Raw genomic sequence first — 22,396 nt, forward strand, 5'->3', positions numbered from 1 at the left:
TGATAATTTTTCCAACCAGTGGCTGTGTCAGGTCTGGGTGGATGAACCAAAGTAGCCTGATTCTGGGCAGCCCCAAGTCTGAGGCCAACGCCCTTGACGCTCAGTGAGGCAGGAAACAGGCAGTTGGAGTAAGCCTTGATTCAGCCTCTGACTGCTGTCTGACAAAGCTGAACTGGATTCCTGTTGGTGTATCCACTAACCCTCGCTGCTGCTGCCGCAGAAAAGGAAAAACAAGCAGTGTAGGGAAGCAGGGGCTGCGCTTGCGGACGACGTGGAGGCCGGCTGGACAGCGTGCACTACAGAATCCCTCCCCTCCCCCAAAATGAAAAGAAGGCTATTATATAAGAGTGTTGTTTGGGGGGGGGGTGATATGTCTCTGAGGAAATGAGAAGAAGAAGGAAGGCATGGGCCCATTGAAATACACACCTGGGTGATGGTCTGTGTGGTTCCCTCAGTATCACTCCGTGCTGATTGGCCAGAGTCCCTGAGCAGCGGCCCAAGCCCAGCCAGAGTGATTGGTTGGGGGGAGGCACATGACCTAAGCTGGACCAATCAGAAGCTGTCTCTTCCCACTGCCCATGAACTGGAAGCATGAAGCCTAGTTGTGGCTGGAAGCCGGCCTTTGGATAACACCAGTCCTCGGGAGTCAGAGGAGGGAAACAGGGTCCTTTAATTTAGGGACCTCTGGACTTTATCTCCTTTATTATTTAAGCCAGTTGAATTGATTTTGTTACTTGTAGCCAAAAGTACCCTAACAGACATTTATGCTACTTTTAGGGATGCAGGAATGGGAGCCCCAGAAGGAGGTGTTGCCTGAATGAGTGGTCTCTTGCTGGGGCATATCACCAGATACCTCCACTTCCCCTAGAATGGCCATCTTATGGCCCTCCAGGCCCAAGCTGAGGGCCAGCCTTGAAGAAGGGTGGGAAGGCCAAAGCCAGGTTTCCACGGCAGCCCCGCCCCCTGAGATGGGGGGAAGGGGACCCAGGCCTTGCGACGCCTCCATCCCAGAGGAGCGGCTGGTTGACACATCTTTGGATTCGAGCCCAGTGCCTTGAGAAAAACAACACGAAGGAAGGTGAATTCAAATTGAAGAGACTTTAAAACATGAGTCAGACAGTGCCTCAAAGTTCACACTGTTAACAGAAAACGTTAAGATTTTTTTTCTTGTTCTTCAGCTATTCTCCACCGAACCTTGGCAGCACCCTGGAGGAAGGCCGTGAGTGCTTGCGCCTCGTGCTTCCTGTACCATTGAGCATGAGGGAAAAATCAAAACAAAACGCTGCACCGGCTTTCCCTGCTCCGAGCTCACTTGGGACCCACTTTCTCTCCTAAAGGATGCACACCTCCACCCTCCCACAGCACGCTCCTTTGAATAATAGCGTCATTTCCCCCTTCCTGCTCACTCCCCACCCCCCAGTATAAAGATGCTTTACTCATGAACAAAGAGACTTCTGGGGCCCTTGTTGCTCCAAAATCTGAATTAGAAATTAGCCTTGTCCCCCCATCAACTCCATTCTCATGGGATTTTGTGCACTTTCTGTTCTACCCCTGCTGTAATGAACCTTCTAGATTTTGTGCCCAGTCGTCCTAGACAGATATCCTGGTTTTAAATCCGTTGTGGGACTCAGGTCCCTGAGGGTCTGCTCCTTAACTCTGCCTCTCCCAGCTGCACTCCTTCATTCAGACCTCTGAGTGGTGGCCCTGGGCTTGGCCTTGATTTGTCACTGTTCTCTGAAGCCCACTTACTATAACCCAATTTGGCAAGACCTTGGGGGGTGGGGGGCAAGGATGGAGGAGAGGGGAGGGTGGCAGGACTCGAAAACCACAAGTTCAACAAGAACAGAGTGATCGATCAAGCAACTAAAGCATCTTGAGCTCTCTCAGGAAAAGAATCATGACCAGCATTGAGATAATAGCCCAGTTGACCTCTGTCTGAACTGGCTGGGCCATTTTGGTAATATAGGACCAGGCCTTAATGAAAGCCGTGAATGAAAGGATTAGCTTTGTTCTCTAGAGGGCAGAGTTGGGATCATAAACAGGCAAAATGAAGAAGTAGGATCAGCCCGGCACTTTCCTGGCAGAAAGTGGTTAAGACTCCATGCTTCCACTGCAGGGGGCATGGGTTCGATCCGTGGTCAGGGAACTAAAGATCCTGCATGCTGCGTGGCGCAGGGGGAAAAAAAAGTAGGATCAGCCTGGAATGAGGAAGAACTGTCTAACACTGGTGATTCAAAGCCCAGCCATGGTGTGATGCTGGGGTCCCCACCACCAGGAACTCCATGGTCACTCATGAGGCTGCAGAGAGAGAAGGTCCATATTGGGTTGGAGGTGGGACTGGCTCAGTGAACCCCAATCCCAGCCTGGCAGACAGATCATCTGTCGGTGAACCCCAATCCCAGCCTGGCAGACAGATCATCTGTATTAGCAGTAAGACTCTTATCATGTATATTTGCAGCCCAGCACTCGGTAACCACCAGGCTAGACAGTGTGGAAGAACCATTGCAAGTAGATATTGATTGACGATGTTTTAGATTCATTTCTACTTGTGAAGGTGAGGCAGCTGTCTCAGACTCAGCTCTGAGAAATCTTCAAAGGAAGCCACAGCTCGAAGGGGTGAAGGAAAACCCGTGAACACAACCATCTTCCATGCTGAGCTTCTCTCCATGAACCTGAACCCACAGAGAGGCCCACCTACTTATGGGTAAGAATGCCACTGTGGAGGAGGCTGCAGGGGACAGAACAAAGGTGCCAAGGATGGGGCACATGCAAAGATGACATGATGTCTACGAACACATTAGTCAGTCACAGTCACGGTGCTAAACCAGCCAGTCTTCTAAAGAAGCTTATGTAATAGCTAAGCACGGGGAAACAGGAGTCAAATTACACATACTGCTTCTCCAGGCTTGGGGGAGTGTGGTCCACCCCCTCCCTTGCAGAGAGATAAAAACTCCCTTTGCAGCTAGAAGGATCATTTTCCAAAGGAGGCCACGTGTGGCTACAGAATGCCCTCCTGGTTTACACGTTTATTAAATAGGGGATGGCTATTCACACCGACTAAGGCTGGGGTGGCCTCTGCCACCTCTGCCTCCCTCTCTCAGCATGACATCCTTGGACGAGCTTTCCTCTGTTGTGCCAACTCTTAGGTTGGTGGTGGCTTCTCGGAGCACTTTGAGGACAGAGGTTATGAGGCCACATGTGATAACAGGAGGAATGAGGGCTGTGATTGATTAGTAATGTCTGCCACAGATAAAGGAGTGGGAATTGGCTGCATGCATACTGAGCATGCAACTCTGTTCTACGTCACGCTTGCCTACTTGGATTTCAATACTTGCCTTTGCCTCATTGTTCAAAATCCTCTAGCCTCAAACACAGACATCTGGAAAGTTATCAGATTGAGTGGAAGGGCCCCTCAATATCAATATATCATTCAACCAAGAACAAAAGTCACTGTGGCCTCAGTGGTAGACAGGAATCAAGAATATCTTAGGTTCTAGTAAGAATTTCTCCAATAACTTGCACTAGGGGGTAGAATGAAGACCTGTCCTCCATGACTCCATCCCCTTAAATTGACTGGATCCTGGTTCTAGAAAGCAGTATGCTGAGCCAACTCAAGCAAAGGTTGGCAGCCCCTGTGGAATTGCCACCCCTCCCAACCCTGACCCTGGAAAGTAGGGAGGTAAGTGTTCTGCTGGTAACTGGATGGGGTTAAAGAGGGAAGGGCAGGGATCGCTATCAGCCAGGGATCTCTCTCTCATCCATCCTAGGCATCCTGGGTTTCACAGCATTACCAGCATAAAGGAGGAAGGGGACTGTGGTCTGCGGAAGCCCCTCTCTCCACTTCAGAAACCTCAAAGATATCCCTAGCGAGCTATCTCCTTCCCTTTAGCCAGGGGTGTTCTTAGCCAATTAGGAAGTAGCTGGGATGGGAATTTTAAAAAGCTTTTCATGTAGTTTGTTCATGGAGGTTTGGAGAATAATTCCAAGGAAACAAGGACAATAAAAAACAGAGAATTGGACTAAAAGGAGAAAGTCCTACCCTGGAGGAAGAAAGAATGAGGAGACAAAGGGCTAGAGCAATGCAGACAATGGGTACCAATTAACTGCACAGCCAGTAAGTGGTGGAGCTGGGATCCAAACCCAGGTCTGTCTAATTCCCTTGTCTACATATATTAAAGGAGAAGAAACCAGGAAAAAACTCTAAAAGAACCACAAGTGCTTTAAAACATCTTCCTCATGAAACACAAGATTTCAGAAAATCCAAGGTATTAATCATCAAGGAGATAAGAGGACATGTCGACTAACAAACCAGACAGATCAATTGGTAATAAAGCAAATACTTGCTGAAATCAGTATAGAGTAAAAACATATGCTTAATGAAACTAAACATAAGTGGGACTTCCCTGGAAGTCCAGTGGTTAAGACTCCTCGTTTCTAATGCAGGGGGTGCGGGTTCGATCCCTGGTCAGGGAACTAAGCTCCCACACGCTGCATAGTGTGGGCCAAAAAAAAAAAAAAAGTAAAATAAGACCGATCCACTTAAAAAAAAAAAAAAGCAAAACTAAAACATAAGCATCTCAGAACCTATAAAATATGTAGATGAAATGAACCCAGAGATAAAGAATGCAGGGTAAAAATGGTAGCTTCTGTGCACAGCGCATCTTCCATGGGTCAAATTCTTTACATGTAACGTCTCTTGGAATCATTGTGCCAACTCTGCGGTAGGTGTTGTTCCCATTTTAAAGAGGAGAAAACTGAGACTCAGAGAGGTTAAGGAACCCATAAGTAGGGCCATTCCAGTTGTCTATAGCTGGAATCTTTTCTGATTGCTCAATCATATGCCATGATGGTTAAGTATTTTTTATTATCTTCCCTGCTTGAAAATAGAGAAAATGTCAGACAGGAAAGATGGCCCACAAAAGCACGACCAGAAGCAAGAAGAGAACTCTTTGCAGGAAAATAAATGAAATCTATGCAGAGTGAGGATAATTGATTACAGTCATAACTTCCCTTACTATTGGAGCTGTCATCACCTTTGGAGGCTTAGGCAGGAAATATATGTATCTCATCCTAAATTTCATAAAACTCTGCCTTCCAAACCCTATGCGCTCAGCCCCCTATGACTACTGTTCCCTTTCTTGGTGAGCACTTTCTCATTTTCACTTTACCCAACAGCTCCCAAACCAGATTCATGACAGCAACTGTCTTCTCTCCTCTACTCTCTGGGAGATGAAGCTGTCAGTAGAATAAATCAGGAAGTTTCCAGACACTCCGCATTTGGGTAAATGAAGTTTCCATCCAATACACAGGCTTTGAAGTCTCTCTGTATGGGATTTGTGACCTTCCAGGTCACCATGCAGAGAGAAGCAAGCTGTAGTAACCTGCCTTTACATTACTTTCGTTCCTCCCCTCTTTGATCTCCAGCCAAAGTCCCTTCACTTTGATTCCCTCCTCTTGGCTCCTCTTGGGTGTACAGAACTCCAAGCATACCTCTGCTTCCCCTCTGACCCCTTATTCCATTGAAAATTCTCCATAAGACATAGATTCAATCCCTGAAAGTGATGTTACTGTCACAACTGAACTTATCTCCTCGTGTTGAAATCTCAGGTTCACTTTGTTAGAGACTTTGGTCTACACTCAGAGCCCTAATATAATTTCAATCCTCTCACTCATCATTTTCTCCAGCAAATTGCTCAACACTCTATTTTATGCCTGATGTCATCAACAAGTAACTAATTTCAGAATTTTCTTCTGGTAGTTTTCTCCTCTAATTCATTTCCACTTTTAATTTAAAGCTGCATTCATTTAACCAATCAACAAATATTTATTACCATCTACTAGGTGCTAAGCCATAAAGCATGGGGGTCCTAAGGGTCCCTTAATGAACAAAACTATTGATCAGAAAAGTTCTGCTCTGGTAATGGCAGAGTAGCTCTTATTGGACCCACCCCCTCACATATAACTATTGTGAACTCTACACACCACACACACACACACACACACACACACACACACACACACACATACATATAACCTATTGGAAGGCACTAAATTTGTTCAACCACAAGCAGACAGAAACCGGAGGGGAGTCAACACATGAAAGAAAGGAATTTGCACTAGGTGAATTCCATGTTTTTGTAGCGTTTTATCCAAGGGCAGGCCTCAGTCAGTGTTGTACCTGTTGGCTACAACCTGGATGAGGACCTTTGCTCTTACCGTTTGAGGAATTAAAGCACAGAGTTCAGGTAACTACAGTTGGGAAGTGAGGAGAAAGCATCCCAGAAAAGAGTCACAGATGGTAGCCCCAAATGCTGAGTATAGATTCTGTCCAAATCTCTCTGAATGATGCATGTGCAGGGCAGGTTCCAAGCAGCCAAACTAAGGCTAAAAGAACTGAAGAAAGATTTCAGCTGCTGCCTACCCAGGGGGAAACTGAATTTAGAGTTTGTTTGGTCAAGTTAACTGACTGAATTTTTTAAAAGTCATTACTGTTATGAGGAACATAATAGAACCAAGAGTCTCTTCAAGTCTCATTCATGATGTTCAAGACGTAACCTAAAATTACTAGAAAAAAAAATTTTTTTAAAGCAAACAGGAAAGGGACTTCCCTGGAGGTCCAGTGGTTAAGACTCCATGCTTCCACTGTATGGGGTGTGGGTTCAATCCCTGGTCGGGGAACTAAGCTCCACATGCCTCAGCGTGGCCAAGAGAAAAAGAAAACATGACTCAAACTCAAGAGGAAAGGCACAATAGAGATCTACCTGCAAAATGACGCCTTATTTCCTTTAAGGCTATAAAGGAAAATATGCTTGTAATAAATGAACAAATAGGAAATACCAGCCACAACACAGAAACCACAAAGAAGAGATGTGAAACTATTCATCAGATTAGCTAAATCCACACCAACTTCTTTCTCTGCATCTATGTGAATTGTGCTTTTCATTAGAGCCAGTTACATAGTTCTAATATTGACTTCAATGACTTTTTTTTTTTTTTTTGGAGCACCTTCCAAGTGCCAGGTCTTGGGCAAGCTTTGGGGAGCAAAAATACAACATAAAATCTAAATCCTGATCCCAAAGACCAGATATTTTCATCTGATGACATCTGTATAGACTACTTGTCACTTCTCATGTCCTCCCTTATCTTTCAGGTCTTAAATTGGAAGAAGAGATTGAAGTCCTGTCATGGGCTCTTCCCAGCTTCCAGATCATTCCTGATGGAACCATTTGCCCACATAAAGCACACATGAATGAGGCACAGGCTGTCAGGTTTAATACACCTCTACATTCTCCTTCCACAGCAAAAGCATCCTCCCCTGCTGATTAGACAGATCAGATCTATAAAAAACTCTGGGTACAGACATCAAAGAGAGTCAATGGGGAGGCACCTGCCATTATAACACCTCTTTATACCGTTCCATTAATGCGTGTTTTGCTTTTTCAAAACCTGTCAGGAAAGAGGTTCTCAAACTTGGCTACAAAGTTGGAATCACCTGGAGATGCTGGGAACTTATATTAAGATCACAGAGCATGACTACTAATATATCCACCAGAGTGGCCTTTTCATTTTTTTTAAAGACAGAAAATACCAGTGGTTGGCAGGAATTCTTATAAACTGAGTGGGAATATAAATTGGTACAGCCACTTTAAAAAACTGCTCAAGCAATATCTTCTAAAGTTGAACATATGATGCCCTATAATCTAGCAATTTCACTACTAGGAATATCCTCAACAGAAATTTATATATACATTTACCAAAAGGCACTTACAAGAATGTTGACAGCACTATTTGTAATAATCCCAAAGTGTAAACCATCCAAAATGCCCACCACCAGTAGTTTGGGGAAAAAAATTATGGTGTACTCGCACAATGGAACATAGTCCAGCAGCGTGGATGAGTAATATACAATTACACTTGACAATCTGGATCTCTCACACTGTTAACCAAAATAAGCCAAACACAAAAATGCATACTATATGATTCCATTTATGTAAAATTCAACAACAGGCAAAAGGAATCTATGTTGTTACCAATCAGAGTCGTGGTTTTGGAGTGGGGGTGACTGGGAAGGGACTGAAGAAGGGCTTCTGAAGTGCTGATAATATTCAGTTTTTTGAGCAGGATATGACTTACCTGGGCATGTTCAATCTGTGAAAATTCATTCACTTAGGATGTGGGTACATTTCTGTGTTTGTTTTACCTTAATAAACCATTAAAATTTTAAAAATACGGGGTCCCATCTCAAGAGATTCCAGTTTAGTTGGTCTGGGGTGCAGCCAGGCTTTGACATTTTTAAAAAGCTCCCCAGGTGGGTCTAATACGCATCCAAGAACCACTGTGTTAGAACTTGGCAACCCTCTTGACGATTTATTTCTTGGAGCTGAAAGTGCTGCTGCTTCTCCAGAAAGTTTAAAGCAGGATGTTTTCTGTGGAACACTAGTAGCTCCAGAGGAGGTTAACAGGTGTTACGTGGAAAAGGGTTCCGTGGCGAAATAAACAATTTTTCAATTTTTAATGATTAACTCTTATTGAACACTTACTACATTCCTGGAGCTAAGCTAGCTGCTTTATCTACACTATCTCATTTAATCCCACAATAAGCTTATGAGAAAGGTACTATTAATCCTCATTTTACAGAAGAGTAAACTAAAGTTCAGTGAGGTTAAGTAATCGCCCAAGGTCACACAGCCAGTAAGTGACAAGGTTAGGATTCAAATCCACATGGCCTTGACACTGAAGCCCATGCTCTGAACCACTGCCCTGATTTGCCTCTCCGGGCAGCACTTGTCTGCAGGACTTAGCAGAGCTTCCACTTGGCTACTGTGAGCTGTGGGTTGTCAAGACAGGACCATGGGAGGCAACACTTCCCCAAATGGTCTCCTCGCCTCCATCTCTTATCTTCCAACCCACAATCCACACCACTGGCAGAGTTTTCCTTCTGCACCCAAGTCTGATCCTGTATTTCCCTTGCAGGGAAGCATATAGTGTCTCCCCAGTGCCTGTAAAGTCTAAACTTCTTAGCCTCAGAGACCAGACCATCCAGTATCTGGCCTTGACATGTTTAGCTTTACCTCTGGTCATCCTAACCTCCCTCCCACCCCGCCCCCCAAGCCCACTAAACACTCAATTTTCCAGCTACACTTGATAGGTCTGGTGGATCCACACCCCACAATGGTACCCACCATTTGCTGAGACTCTGCTATGTGTCAGGTCCTGCCCATAAGTTAACTTTAATCCCCACAAGGAGCCTTTAAAAACAGGTCTCGGGCTTCCCTGGTGGCGCAGTGGTTGAGAATCCGCCTGCCGATGCAGGAGACACGGGTTCGTGCCCTGGTCCGGGAAGATCCCACATGCCGCGGAGCAACTAAGCCCGTGAGCCATGGCCGCTGAGCCTGTGTGTCCGGAGCCTGTGCCCCGCAACGGGAGAGGCCACAGCAGTGAGAGGCCCGCATACCGCAAAAAAAAAAAAAAAAAAAAAAAAAAACAGGTCTCATTATGTCCCGTAGATAGAGTAGGAAGTGGAGGCTCACCTTGACATGCCCAAAGTCACAACGAGTGAGTGGCAGGACTAAGATTTGAACACAGATTTAGATTTCTCCTCTGCGAAGCCCATGGAGTTTTCTCTCTGCCTCGCTCACCACCTCACCTTCATTCATGCTGTTCCATGGACTAGCAGAGTACCCTTCTTTCCCTCCACCTGGCAAGCTTTTCCTTGTTCTTGGAGAGCCAGCCCAAGAGCTGTAATGATAATATCTATCATCTCCTAAGTGCTTTCCAGGCACCCCGCTCAGCACTTGACTTGCCTCGTCTCATTTACACAATATTGTCTCCAGGCTCCTTTTATTCCCTCCGAATTGTTCTTTATCTGCCTTGTGCCAGACGGGTTTCTCTCTCCTCTTTAGTTCCAAAGCATTTGACCACATCTCTGTCCTGGCTCTCCACTAGTAATTGTTAGTTTCAGATCTGCCTCTTCCATTGGACCAGATGCTCTCGAAAGACAAGGAATAGATGTTATTCACCTTTTCATCCCACCCTAGAGTCACCCAGCATGTGGTAGATTTTCAATAAATGGAAGAGGGTAGACAGGAGGGTGGGAGACCAAGAGACTGAAATTCACTGACATTATTCCATCGGTCGTATCATAGGGAGTGGTCCTCTGGCTTGGACCCAGAGCTATAGAATCAAACCAGACAAAATAGAACTGGCTGTTGGAGGAACGTGGGGGCCAGACCCAGATGGCAAGGCAGGCTGGGCCCTGCCTTGCCATCCATGAAAGGATGAGTTAGGACTGTCTCTGGCTCCACAGTCTTTTTTCAACTCTGCGTGCTTTGCAATTGGCTCCACAGATCCTGGCTTAGAAGCTTTGCTGTAAAGTGATGGTTAGTTTCATTCCACAGCACTGTTTCAGATATTCTCAGCTGCTCCTTGCTGGGTGTTGTTCTTAAGGTATTGCAGTGAATGAAGAGCTATCCAAGACAGGTAGCCCAAAGGAAATGCATAGCTAAGGCGAGGCTCCCGCAGGTGGGAAGATCAGGTGGTCATAACCCCTTTCTAAATGGATCTATTCTTTTTAAGTAGGAGGCCCTTTTACAAGACACAGACATCTTTGATGCTCACTCATTCATTGAACGCCCATTCTGTGCACCCAATCTACAGTGGGCACTGTTCAGAGCACGCATCCTTGTAACCCCTGGAGTAACCGCCAAGTCATTCCACCCACATCCAACTTCTATGAGCTCCAAGGTTGTGGATTTTTAAGGCCAGCCTTCTGTTCCTTTGCTCTCACTCTTTCTGGACTAACATACACATTTGCCCAGGTACGAGTGATTGGTAATCAGCACCAGCTGCAAACTCAGCTGGGTTTCTGCACAGCCTCCCTCAAACAAACCTCATTAGTAAACATGGAAACCACCAAAAAGTCTATTTCAAAATTACTTATCCCTTCCTAGTTGCCCACCTCTTCTGCTGCCACCACTAAGGGTAAGCAGCATGATTTTTCTGCTTCTAACAAGTCATTTTCTTCTGAGGATTTCAAGTATCCCCCCCTCCCACCAGGACATAGTGTATGCTGTATTTTACAAATTCGTTTATGATAGTCATGAAGAGTTTATCAAACAGAACTTAGCTTATACATTTCTCTAGCACAGCTTTGTTCTTATTTTATTTGCCCACTTGTCTGCTTCCTTCAGGAGACAGGGACCAACCTAAGGGCAGGAGCTGGTTTAATTTAATTTTATGTCTCTAATTCCAAGCATCAAGCCAAGTAAAATGTAGTTCTTGAATATTTAACAATCTTTATGTAGCCACGGTCTAAAGGGTCATAAAATCTGAAGTATTGTGGAACTTGACCTAGAAACATTCTTTCTATTTTATTCCTATCTGACTGGCAAAAATTAAAGTTACTCAGTGTTGGAGAAGGGGTTGGGGCAATAGGCATTCACACACATGGTCGAGGGAATAGAAATTGGTTTTCGGGACTTCCCTGGAGGTCCAGTGGTTAAGACGCCGCGCTTCCACTGCAGGGGGCATGGGTTTGATCCCTGGTCAGGGAACTAAGATCTTGCATGCCGTGCCAAGAAAAAAAAAAAAAAAAAAAGGAAAAAAGAAATTGGTTTGGCCTCTTGGGAGGACAGTTTGACAATGTCATAGTTCAAACTGCAGGGAATTTTCCTTACAGATAAAATCATACCAATGTACAAAGATACATGCTGTGTAAGCAAGGATGTCATAGCATCATACACTTGTAGTAGGAAAAAAAACAAAGTAATCTTCACTGGCAGCAAGGGACTAGAAAACAAACTATGGTAAATTTTTACTACAGGAATATCATGTAGCCTTTAGGACTGAGGTATATCTATATGTGTTGACATATGCTAAGGTAAATTAGCTGAAACGGGAAGTTTCAGAAAAGGGTTGTACAGATGTGTTAAAAAGAAAAAAGGATAAACATGTAAATGCATGTGGATTTGTATATGCATACGAAATTTATGGAAAGACATAAAACATTCAGGGATTTCTTCCGGGGAAAAAGAAGTAAGTGGATGATGATTGGGGGAATTTCCTTTTCCATTTTCCACATTTCTGTACGGTTTGAATTTTAATAATGAGTTTGTCTTCTTTTTATAATTAAAAAGCATAAAATACAGCAATAAGAAAACAAAAGCTTGATTTCACACGTTAAAAAAAATGAAATTCTGGAGAAACTCTTCCCTTTCTCTTAATAAGGCGATAGGCAATGTAGTCTAAAGCCTTTTTTCTCTGCCCAGTTCATGGGAGGGCGGGGGGGGCGGGCAATGATGACTACAGAGTTCCAGAAAGGAATCTGGGGACAGGAAAAGTCACCAAGAAGACCCAAGAGCCCTGAAGAAAGTAAATGTGAGAATGTGTGCCTTTTACTTGCTCTTGGATGGCAAGAAATAAAGCCAGTTCTGACTGAGACTGTGAAACATTCTGGGAGCCAAGAAATTCTGAGAACTCACCAAGCTGGCACAGACACTGGGGCCTGTAACCAGCGCCAAGAAGCAAAGGCTAGGAATGCCTAGGTAAGTAATAGACATAAGTAACCAGGGTGAACAAAACAACAGACCCAGGCCCCTGGGATGTAAGTGACACAGGGCTCTGCTCCCCTATCCCCTCTGCTCTGAAGCTATGACTCCCAGGGACTGACTTCACTGACACTAATATAATAATTATTGCTGGTATGTATCGAGTACATCCTATGTGCCAGACACAGGCTAAATAACCATAGCCTCTCATACGATTATTATTCCTATTTTACACATTGGTAAGTTGAGGCTCAGCAAAGTTAGCAAATAGCTTCTCAAGGTTACAGTAAGTGGCAGGGGCAGGGATCCAACTAAGGTATGACTCCAGAGCCAGCCAAGGTCACTGCTAGCCTTTTCCACCCTCTGGGGAAGAACTAGAGAAAGGCACTCCCTCAGGGCAGGGACAGCTTACGAAGTGCAACAGCATTTTTTGCCCAAAGTCAGACAGTGTCATGATTAACTTAAAGGACTTGGAAGCTAGATGTCCTGGATTCAATTCTAACTCCACCACTTACTGGCTGTGTGACAAGGGCAAGTCATTGAACCTCACTTTCCTCAGCCGTAAAATCAGGGTCGTGGTAAGGTCACCTCTTAGAGTTGCTAGGAGGACTAAAAGTTAAATAGTGCTTGGCTCATAATAAGTACTAAATGTTAACCATTATTATTAGTATTAAGAAAAAGATGTCCTTCCTTCCAGGATGCAACCCTGCAGGGTACAGAGCTAGGCAAGTGGAGCAGGCTAGCTTTAGTTGCCTCCCTCAGCCGTGTGCCATCAGGCTATACACGATGCTACAACTTTACACCGGGCCTCCTGAGCGATTAACTTCCACGTGCTGCCAGCTCTTCCTCTTGGCCTCCCCTTTGCCAGCCTGGCTGTGAATCAGAATCACCTGGCACACTTTTTAAAAATACAGACTCCCAGGGTCCCACCTTGGCTGGTTCTGACTCAGGTAGGCTGGGCTAGGGCCAAGGGATCTGTGTGTTTAACAAGCCCCAGGTGACCCAGGAATAGTGTGTCCCCCGACACACGTTTCTGGAAGGGCTAGAAGCCCCTCACACCTGGTCTGGCTGTTTCCGTTGCTCCTTGCGGGCAAGCAGCCTTTCCTTCAGGCTTGGTCCCAGGCCTGGGCACACAGAGAAGGGGAGCAGTAAGTCTGCTCCCCTGCAAACCAGCCTGCACAGCAGATGGCTGGGCGAACAGGAGCGACAGGCTGAATTTGCTTGAGTGGGTGATACCAGGGACCCCTCACCTGTAGACTTGGGCTTCCCCAGACCCTTGCTCTCCAAAGTACAGTTCACAGACCAGCAGAATGGCTCCCCCTGGGAGCTTGTTATAAATGCAGATGCTCAGGCCCCAGGCCTAACGCATCCGATTCTGCATTTTACAGAAACCTGAGGATTGTGAGCAAGTTTGAGGCCTGTGCTCAAGACCCCTTCCCCCGTCAGAATAAGTCCTGATCCAAGTGCACCTCTAACCTGTCCAAACACCCTTTGGGGTCAAGTCCTTTCTTTCAAACTCCCAGAGAGCCCTGGAAAAACAGCCTGGTCCTTTCAATAGCCCAGATCCAGGCTCATGATGAACATTTGCTTTAATGAATTATTTCAAAGCTCACATGAAAATAAACCTTCCCACTAAATTGAAAAAGAGACAACAACTCTGGCCTCTATGATTCTGGGGCATAAAACATTCCCTTCTTTTGTATAGAGTCGTGACCCCTACTTGCCTGGCCAAAGCCATCCGAAGACATCAAATGCCCAAAGAAAACAAGCCATGTCTTCTGTTGGCCAGGCTTCAAGTTATCGGGCAGATTTCACACTGAAGCTTGACCTCGTTAATCCAAGGCCTATCACATTGCTGTAAATGTCAGTGGAAAAATAGCCATTCAGTGGGTTTCCTTCATTCCACCAGAAAGGGAAAAAAACAGGAAGCTGACAGCAGCTGCGCCCCAGCTTGGCAAATCCCAAGGGCCCAGCTGACAGGGCGTTCCTTATGAGCACCTACATTCCCCCGCCCCTGCTTGTCCAGATAAAGGTGGGTCCTGCGTCTATACGAGCAAAATGCAGCGGTGATTGTAGCAACAGTGCTGGTAATAGGGGCCCCCTAGCACCTGCTCGGGAAGGAAAATAGCTTGGTCTGAATTTCTTGGGCCTGAATGACCGGCTGGCTATTCATCATTCAAGTTCATCTGAATCACTTCTGTCCATTCAAAATGTCGTGCAAGCCAAACCTCTGGGACTCCAAGGGACATAAGGCCTTCCAAGTACTCATTCATCCCTTTAATGCATATTGATTGTCTCCTGTGAGCCGGCCATCATGCTGGGCAACTGGAGACACGGGGCTGAATGAATCAGACACAGTCACGGACCTTAGGGGCCTCATGTCCAGTGTAAGCTTTCTCAATTTCGGCACTATTGACATTTGGGATGGGACAATTCTTTGTTCTGGGGGGCTGCCCTGGGCACTGTGGGATATCTTGCAGCATTCCTGGCCTTGACCCACCAGATGCCAGTAGCTCCCTGCCCCCTCTGCACTTTCCCACTTGTGACGACCAAAAATGTCTCCAGACATTGCCAAATGTCCCCTGGGGGGCCAAACTGCCCCCAGTTGAGAACCACTGGCCTAGTGGGGGGGAGACAGAGTAAAAGAATAATGACCACAAATAGCCATATAATCACAATTATGATAAGTACCATGGAGGAAAATTTTGTGGATATTATACCAATATATTTATGATGTGGAAGTCAATTTTATGCATGGCTACAAATCCTTATGACAACTCTGAATTGTATATATATACATATACATATGTATGTATATGTGTGAGTGTGTGTGTGTGTGTGTGTGTGTGTGTGTGTGTGTATGATTTGTATTTCCGGTTGAAGAAATTGAGGTGCGAGGAAGTGAAGAAACTGGCCAACACCCAAAAGCTAGTGAAAGGCAGGGGCAGGATTTGAACCGTGGCCCTGAACTTTGCCTCCTGTAGAAAAGGAAATTCGAGCCTTTGTTTTGATGTCTTCTGTAAACAGGTAGGGTGTGTGGTTCACGTGATGCTCTAACCAGCCATCCTAAAAGACTCATTCCTTCCTGGGGTCACCGTGGAGCTCAACTGCCACCTGCTACATCAATCAAGCTGCAAACTGCCTGCGTCAAGGCACGTCTGTGGGACCTAGCGGGCCAAGGAAGGACGCCCCGAATTCTGAGACATCCAAGAACAGCTCCCCATCGCCAAGTGCCTGCACTCAGGGCCTTCCCAAAACTCAGGGTTGGGAGAGAATGGGGCAGCCCCCAGGTACCTGGACCACACCCCACTGTGATCCATCTCCAAGATGCCTACAGCTCAGCATCCAGGGGTACTGCCAGACATTCTGCAGTCAGCTTTAGATATTTACCAAGGGCATGCGTGAGGTGGTACACATAGCACAGAGCAACTTTGGGGACCTCTAGACATGAGTTCCTGCCACTTATAAGCTGAGTGCCCTTTAGCAAATCACCTCATCCTCTGTGCCTCAGTTTCCCCTTCTGTTCAGTGGGAATAAATGCATCTACTTCAATAAATCAGTATGAGGATTAGATGGCAATACGAGCAAAGACCTTGGACAGTGACCAGCATCCAGAGAAGCACTTGGTACCTTATTATGGTCAAGGGAACGAGATCGTGACGCTTCCTCCACCCACATCCCCTTCCTTCACATGAGAAACGTCCCAGGAAGAGAGAAACAGGCGCAGGAGTAGCAAAAGCATCTCTGGAAGAAGGAGGGGAGCTCTGTGCTTTCCAGGTAGAAGGAAGAGGAAAGGACAGTTAATGTACTGGCAAACGTGCACAGACCAGCCCTTCCTCGCCTGCAGAAGTTAATTCTAGACTGCAATCAGACATCTCCGTTAGCTGCATGGGGCCTGCTTCGGGTGAGCAAGCGTTTAATCATTTGGGACCCCTTGGCAGGATGGCCCTGCTCCCTGGCCTTGCCTCCTGCCCCTCCCTAAGTCACACCCTACGGTGACGGTGCTCCAGCTGTAACTCCTGCTCACTGCTCTCCGAGACACCAAGCACTTTTAAGCCCCTGTGCCTTTGCACAAGCTGTTCTCTTGGCTCAGGCTGCCCACCCCCCTATTAGCCACCACCTGGAAAACTGTCTCTGAAGGGCTCAAATGTGCCCCTACTGCACAATTTGCCCACCTGCAATTGGTCACTGCAGACTACTAATAATAGCAGCCAACATTTGCAAGCGCCCATGTGGTCTCACTTTTCTCCTCACATCACCACCCTAGAGGTAATGCATCTGTCCGTCACCACCCAGCTACAAGGTGGCAGATTCAGGAGTGAAACCTGGGTTCGTTAGCTGAGCCCACCTGTTCATCCACTCCTCTACTCTTCATTCCTCTTCTTGCCAGTGAAGCTGGGTCCTCACGATCACCTTTTGCCCCTAGATTGAGAAGCCTGAGAGCTGCCTTATTCGTCTTGAAATCCCTCGCTAAGTACAATAGCTAGAATGGAGTAAATATCTGTTGAATGAATCAACAAATCCTGCAAAAGGCAGCCAGATGAGAAAAGCTAAATGACAGACTTCCTAGAGACAGGCCCATGCTGGACTTGAATTCCCAGAAATCAGCACCACCCCCTCCAGGCTGAGGGGCTTTCCCTGTCCTGTTGGCTAGAGGCAGAAGGGTTCTGACTTTCCCCAGACTCAGGGGGTGGGGGAGTGAGGGTGAGAGGGGAGAACCTGTGAGAGCCCAGTGCAAAGGCGGAAATGGTGGTGATGGTGATAATAATCATTTCCTGCATTCCTGCCCGTACCAGGTGCTGCACTAAGCACTTTCTGTGTATCACGGGCTCACAGAATCCTCACAACCCCACAGAGCAGGCATTATTATTACACCCATTTTACAGATGAGAAAACCAGGAGTCAGAGAGAGTAAATAATTTACCCAGGTCACAGAGCTTTTAAGTAGAGACCTGTAATTTGAACTATGCTTATCTGACTCCCTTGCTCTTCAAACTTTGTGGCTTTCTGTAGGAGGCAAGCCTGTCCAAGTCCTCCTTAAATCCCCGTGTCTAGGATGTACTCAGGATAAAGAAGGTCATCCTAGCCTCTGCTGGAAGAATGCCACTTGGGACCCACTGTACACCAAGTGCTTCAAGTCCTGGGTGCAGGTGGCATGGGGGTGGGGGTGGCTAGATTGGCAGAGGGGTCAAAGGTTGGGTGAGGTTCCTGATGGTCCAAACACAGCACAGGAATCCAGGTATGTGCCTTCTGTGATCCATAAAACCATTCTGGCTGCAGTCTCTTTCGGTTAGAGAATGTTGACACTGGGTATGGAGCAGGTTTTGAGAAGAACCTGGGGCCCTAGTTTCCAAAGCGTCCAAATGAGTTCTGCAGAAGGTTACTGCCTTGGGGAAAAACCCACCTTTCTGCGTCAGCATCCTCTTAGCCCTGTGGCTCAGGCTCCCGAACAGACTTAACAGCTGGATTAGAAATTTAACCTCCACGCCACCATCAATTACCAAAGAGAACAAAGTCCGAGCATGCACTGGGTCTTGCTTGCCATGTCCCTCCACGCCAGGGAAGATTCAGACGGTGCAAGGATGCAAGGAGCCCCAACCCAGAGCCCGCCAATGAACGGCACAGAGGGAGGAGACCAAAGAGGGGTAAGCTGGATCAAGTGGTCTTCCTGAAGGAAGACATTTCAGAGGCTGGCAGGAGCTGGGACCAGGAGAGGGGTCAGGAAGGTTCCAGGGAGGGGGACACTGTTGGGTAGACTCCAGTTCACAGGAGAGTACGAAGTTGAAGGTCCAAAGTGTCTGGTTGACATCTTGCCTCCAACATCCTGGCAGCAGGTGGGAGATGAGGGGCTGGGGGGTTGTGTGGGAAAGCCCGGGAGCAGGCTGAGAGCTGAAAGGACTCACCAGCGCCCACCAGCCGCCCGCAAGCTGCCTCTTTATGACAGAGCGGAGGGAGGAAGATGTGGAAACACCCCCAGCCCCTGCAGAACCACCCACCAGGGCTCCACTTCAGCTCCTGCCTAAAAAGAGACACGCCCCACTCCAAACCGTTCTGAGACGCGCTGGTGTTAACTTAGGAGCGTTCCCGACGCCCAGCTCCGCTGCACCCAGCACCTCACACGGTCCTCTCCCCATCCTCCCACGGCCTGATTAGCCCCATTTCCTAGAGGCAACTGAGGCTCCGAGGCCAAGGGCCTCCTCTCGGGCAGAGAGCTAGTCACTGTCTGAGCTAAGAAGCTTTATGACCAGTCTCGGAGGAGGCCTCCCTGATGGAGGGTTTTCCTCCGGTGCTTCACCAGACACAGGAAATGGCAGGGCCCACAGGGAAGTACCCCCGCTGGCCGAGGTGGCCAACGGCAGGCCCCTTCCCGGGGGCGCCCTGCGGGCAAGGACGCCTGATACTTCGGGGGTCCGGGTCCTCCACAGAGGGCGATTCAGAGGAGGCACCTGGTGCCTGGGGCCGCTGAGAGCTGGTGGGCGCGTCTGACAGTGAGAACAGGGGCCCATTATGTGGAATCCAGTCACATGGGCGCGCAAGCAGCTCGGTTTTCGGTTCTGAGAAGCGCTTATGGAGCCGCGTCTCTCTCCTTGGGCTCCAGAGATGCCCGGGAGCAGCGGGTCTCGGGCTTTTCGCGCCGCCCTCCCGGGAGGGCCAGATTCAAAGCTCCAATTATCCGCCCGAGGCTGGGAGCTGCATCATCAGCATCTCCCCGCTAAGCCGGTCCGGACTGGAGAAGGAGGAGGCGGAGAGTCGGCCTCAGGGAAGGTGGGAAGAGAACGCCCCCCCCCCGGCTCTCCACTCGGGACGGTCTGGGCAGTTCAGTCTGGGCGCTCCGGGTGACCTTGGGGAGACCCCTCTGCGCGACCTCTCCGGGGAGGGCTGCACAGTTTCTGCCCATCCTAGGCGCTCGGGGGCGCTCCTCCGGCAGGAGTCGATGCGCGGGACTCGGGAGGAGAGGAGCGCTTCAGGTGCGGGGGACCGAGCCGCGGGCGCACGGCTGCCCTTCGGAGAGGCCGGGAACAACCACGCGCGGGGTCTCCCCGGGGCCGCGGGGCGCTGTCAGCTGGATCCCGCAGGAGGCGGGTCTGCACTCGGGGCCGCCTGCCCTGGGGACCTTTCCCGCCCAGGCAGGAGCCCTCCCGGCGCCCTGCCACCGCCTGCGGGGACTAAGCGCCGCCGCGCGAGGGGGCGGCGCCCCCGTGCCGGGCCCGAGGCTCGGCGCCGGGGCTGTCTGGTGCTGGTTGTGGCTCCTCTGCCCGGCACTGCGCCCCCCGGCAGACGGCGGCCCAAGAGCCCAGAACCCGCGGAGGAGCCCCCTGCCCGCCCCAAGACCCGGCCACGGCGGCCCCAGCCAACAACCTGCCACTGCGCCCCGTACTCCGGCCTCATCTCTGGCGCGCAAGACACGGGAGAACGCCCCCACCCCAGCCCGACTCTCGGGTCCTGCGCTCCCGGTACCCGCCTTTCCAGGCTCCCCCCCCCCAAATTACCTTCTGCCGCCAGCCCTTAGCCAAAGCTCCCCACACGCCCCCAGCCAGACCCTCAGAGGCTGGGACCGCCTCCTCACCGCGATCCTCATCCCCCGCCCTGTCGAGCTGCAGAACGCAGGGAAGCAGGCGGCGCGGCGGGGGAACTCACCCGCTCTCCCGAGCCCTGCCCCGGGCGGCTCCCGGCCGTGGCTCGGTCCGTCGGTCCCCGAGCCGCAGCTGCCAGTGCGGCGACAGAAGCCTGCTCCGCACGACCGCGAGCCTCCACCCCGCCCCTCGGCTCCTCCCCCGAGGCGGGGCCTGAGCTCGTGGGAAGGGAGTGGGCACGCTCTACTCTGCCTGGCCGACGAAGCAGCTCCAGGAAGGGTCCTCGCGTCTCTGGGTGCTCCCCACCCCTTCACCACCCTACCCTTTGAGCAGCTGGAAATTGAATGCGGATGAGAAGCGACCAGGGTTCGGAAGAGTTTTCCTCACGGCCTTCCTCCCACCCTCCAACACTACTAGCTTGGAAAGGGGGAAGCCCAGGACTGGATTCTTGCTCCCATTTGATGGAAGGGCATCAGGAAGCCCAGAGAGCCGCAGTAAACCACCCAAGGTCACACAGCATTAGTACAAGTGCCAGCAATTCAAGTTTCCTACCTTGAAGCCTGAGTCAGAAGGCTTCCTAGGACGTCAAGGAGCCCAACCAGGCCTTGCCCTGGGGGCAGGTTTGTGGGATCAGGTCCCCCAACTGAGGAGTGGGAGACGAGAGTCAGACTAGTGGGAGCATGGAGGCCGTGGCCTGCGACGTAGAATCGCATCATTTACTCTTTCTGGGAAGAAAGGAAGTGAAGCGAAGGAGGAAGGAAGTGGTCGTACCTCCAATGACGTCTGCCACTGTTTGGGAGGTACAGGATCTAGAAAGGGGCTGCCTCACTGAGATAAAAAGTAATAAACACCCGGTGGCTCCTATCATTTAATTCAATCCTCTTTCCTAGGCTGAAGACTCGACACCATCTTTTCTTTACAGGACAGTGGATTTAACTATCTTTAAGTTGCTGTTGAGAAGACCCTTCTCTCTACCCCACCCCCACCCCCCAGGAAGAGGAGAGAAAGTTAACAAACAAAAGGGAAAAAAATCCATCCCCAAACATTCTCTGGAATCCACACTCACTGAACAGGGGCTTTAGAACAATAGAGTTCTCTTCTGCACAAAGGACCTTGTTTCCTGAGCTTTCTCAGCCTCCAGACTAGAACCCTAGGCACCCCAGGGCCAGCCAGTGGGGCACAGAGAAGGTTTAAGTTTGGGGAGTTTCGGGGTGATACCCAATTAATTCAATTCAATTTCTTGTTCAAAGAAATCCCATACTCATTATTATATAGCAACATTCTTCTGTGGCTGACAGTTTAACCTGAGTTTAGTGATTTCCTGTTTGTTGAGGAAACTCCGTGACCTTTCTTGGGGAAGTGAAAAACCTCTGGATTGGGCTTATTCTGGGCCCCCAACCTCCCCAGTTTCTCTGAAAGCTCCTCCCCAATTTAACCCCTGGCTTCCTCTCAGTTCATTAATAATCGAGTTGTGAATGACACCGTTTCAGAAGAGCAATTAGAGAGCAGGACAGGTAGGGAAGACTTAAAGTGATGTTTAAAATAACCCAAGGGGATCATTGTTCACTGCAGAATGTTTCCATTGATTTATCATGAAGAGCTGTGAGCTGAGAGGGCGGGAATCCGTCTCTCCAAGGCATGTGCAGAACTTGGAGCCTGCTTCCTGAAATGATGCCTTGAGTATGGGCCCAAATCCCCATGCTGTGCTGTTCATCTACACTGCTCACAATGTTTGATATCCAAAGTTCAAGTATACTCAGAAGCAGGTGGAAGACTCACATTTCCTGATTTCAAAACAAAGCTACAATAATCAAGACAAGTGCAGTATGGTATAAGGATAGACATGGATCAATGGAATAAAACTGAGATTCCAGATATAAACCCTTATTTTTATGACTAATTGATTTTCAACAAAAGTGACAAGACAATTTAAAGAATAGTCTTTTCAATCAATGGTGCTGGGACAACTGGATTTCCATATGCAAAAGAATGAGGTTGGACCCCCTACCTCACACCATATACAAAAATTAAAACAGATAAGGCTGAAACATAAGAGCTAAAACTATGAAACTCGCAGAAGAAAACATAGACATAAATTGTGACCCTGGATTAAGTTGTGGTTTCTTAGCTATGGCACCTAAAGCACAAGCAACAAAGGAAAAAATAGACAAGTCAGACTTCATTAAAATTAAAAACTTTTGTGTTTGAAAGGACACCATCAAGAAAGCGAAAAGATAACTGTAATGGGCTGAATTGTGTTCCCCCAAAATTCACATG

General features: G+C 48.4%; 1 protein-coding gene across 1 annotated transcript in view; it reads right to left on the reverse strand.

Annotated features, from left to right (window-relative positions):
- PPP1R16B (protein phosphatase 1 regulatory subunit 16B) overlaps positions 1–20,301 on the reverse strand; it is a 100,690-nt gene extending 80,389 nt beyond the window's left edge. Inside the window, exon 1 of the mRNA XM_059036618.2 lies at positions 20,184–20,301. The gene's annotated coding sequence lies outside the window, so the exon portion shown is untranslated. The remainder of the gene's footprint in view (positions 1–20,183) is intronic.
- Between the last annotated feature and the right edge of the window lie 2,095 nt (positions 20,302–22,396).

Source organism: Kogia breviceps, chromosome 14 (genome assembly GCF_026419965.1).
Source record: "Kogia breviceps isolate mKogBre1 chromosome 14, mKogBre1 haplotype 1, whole genome shotgun sequence".
In the NCBI taxonomy this organism is placed as follows: domain Eukaryota; kingdom Metazoa; phylum Chordata; class Mammalia; order Artiodactyla; family Physeteridae; genus Kogia; species Kogia breviceps.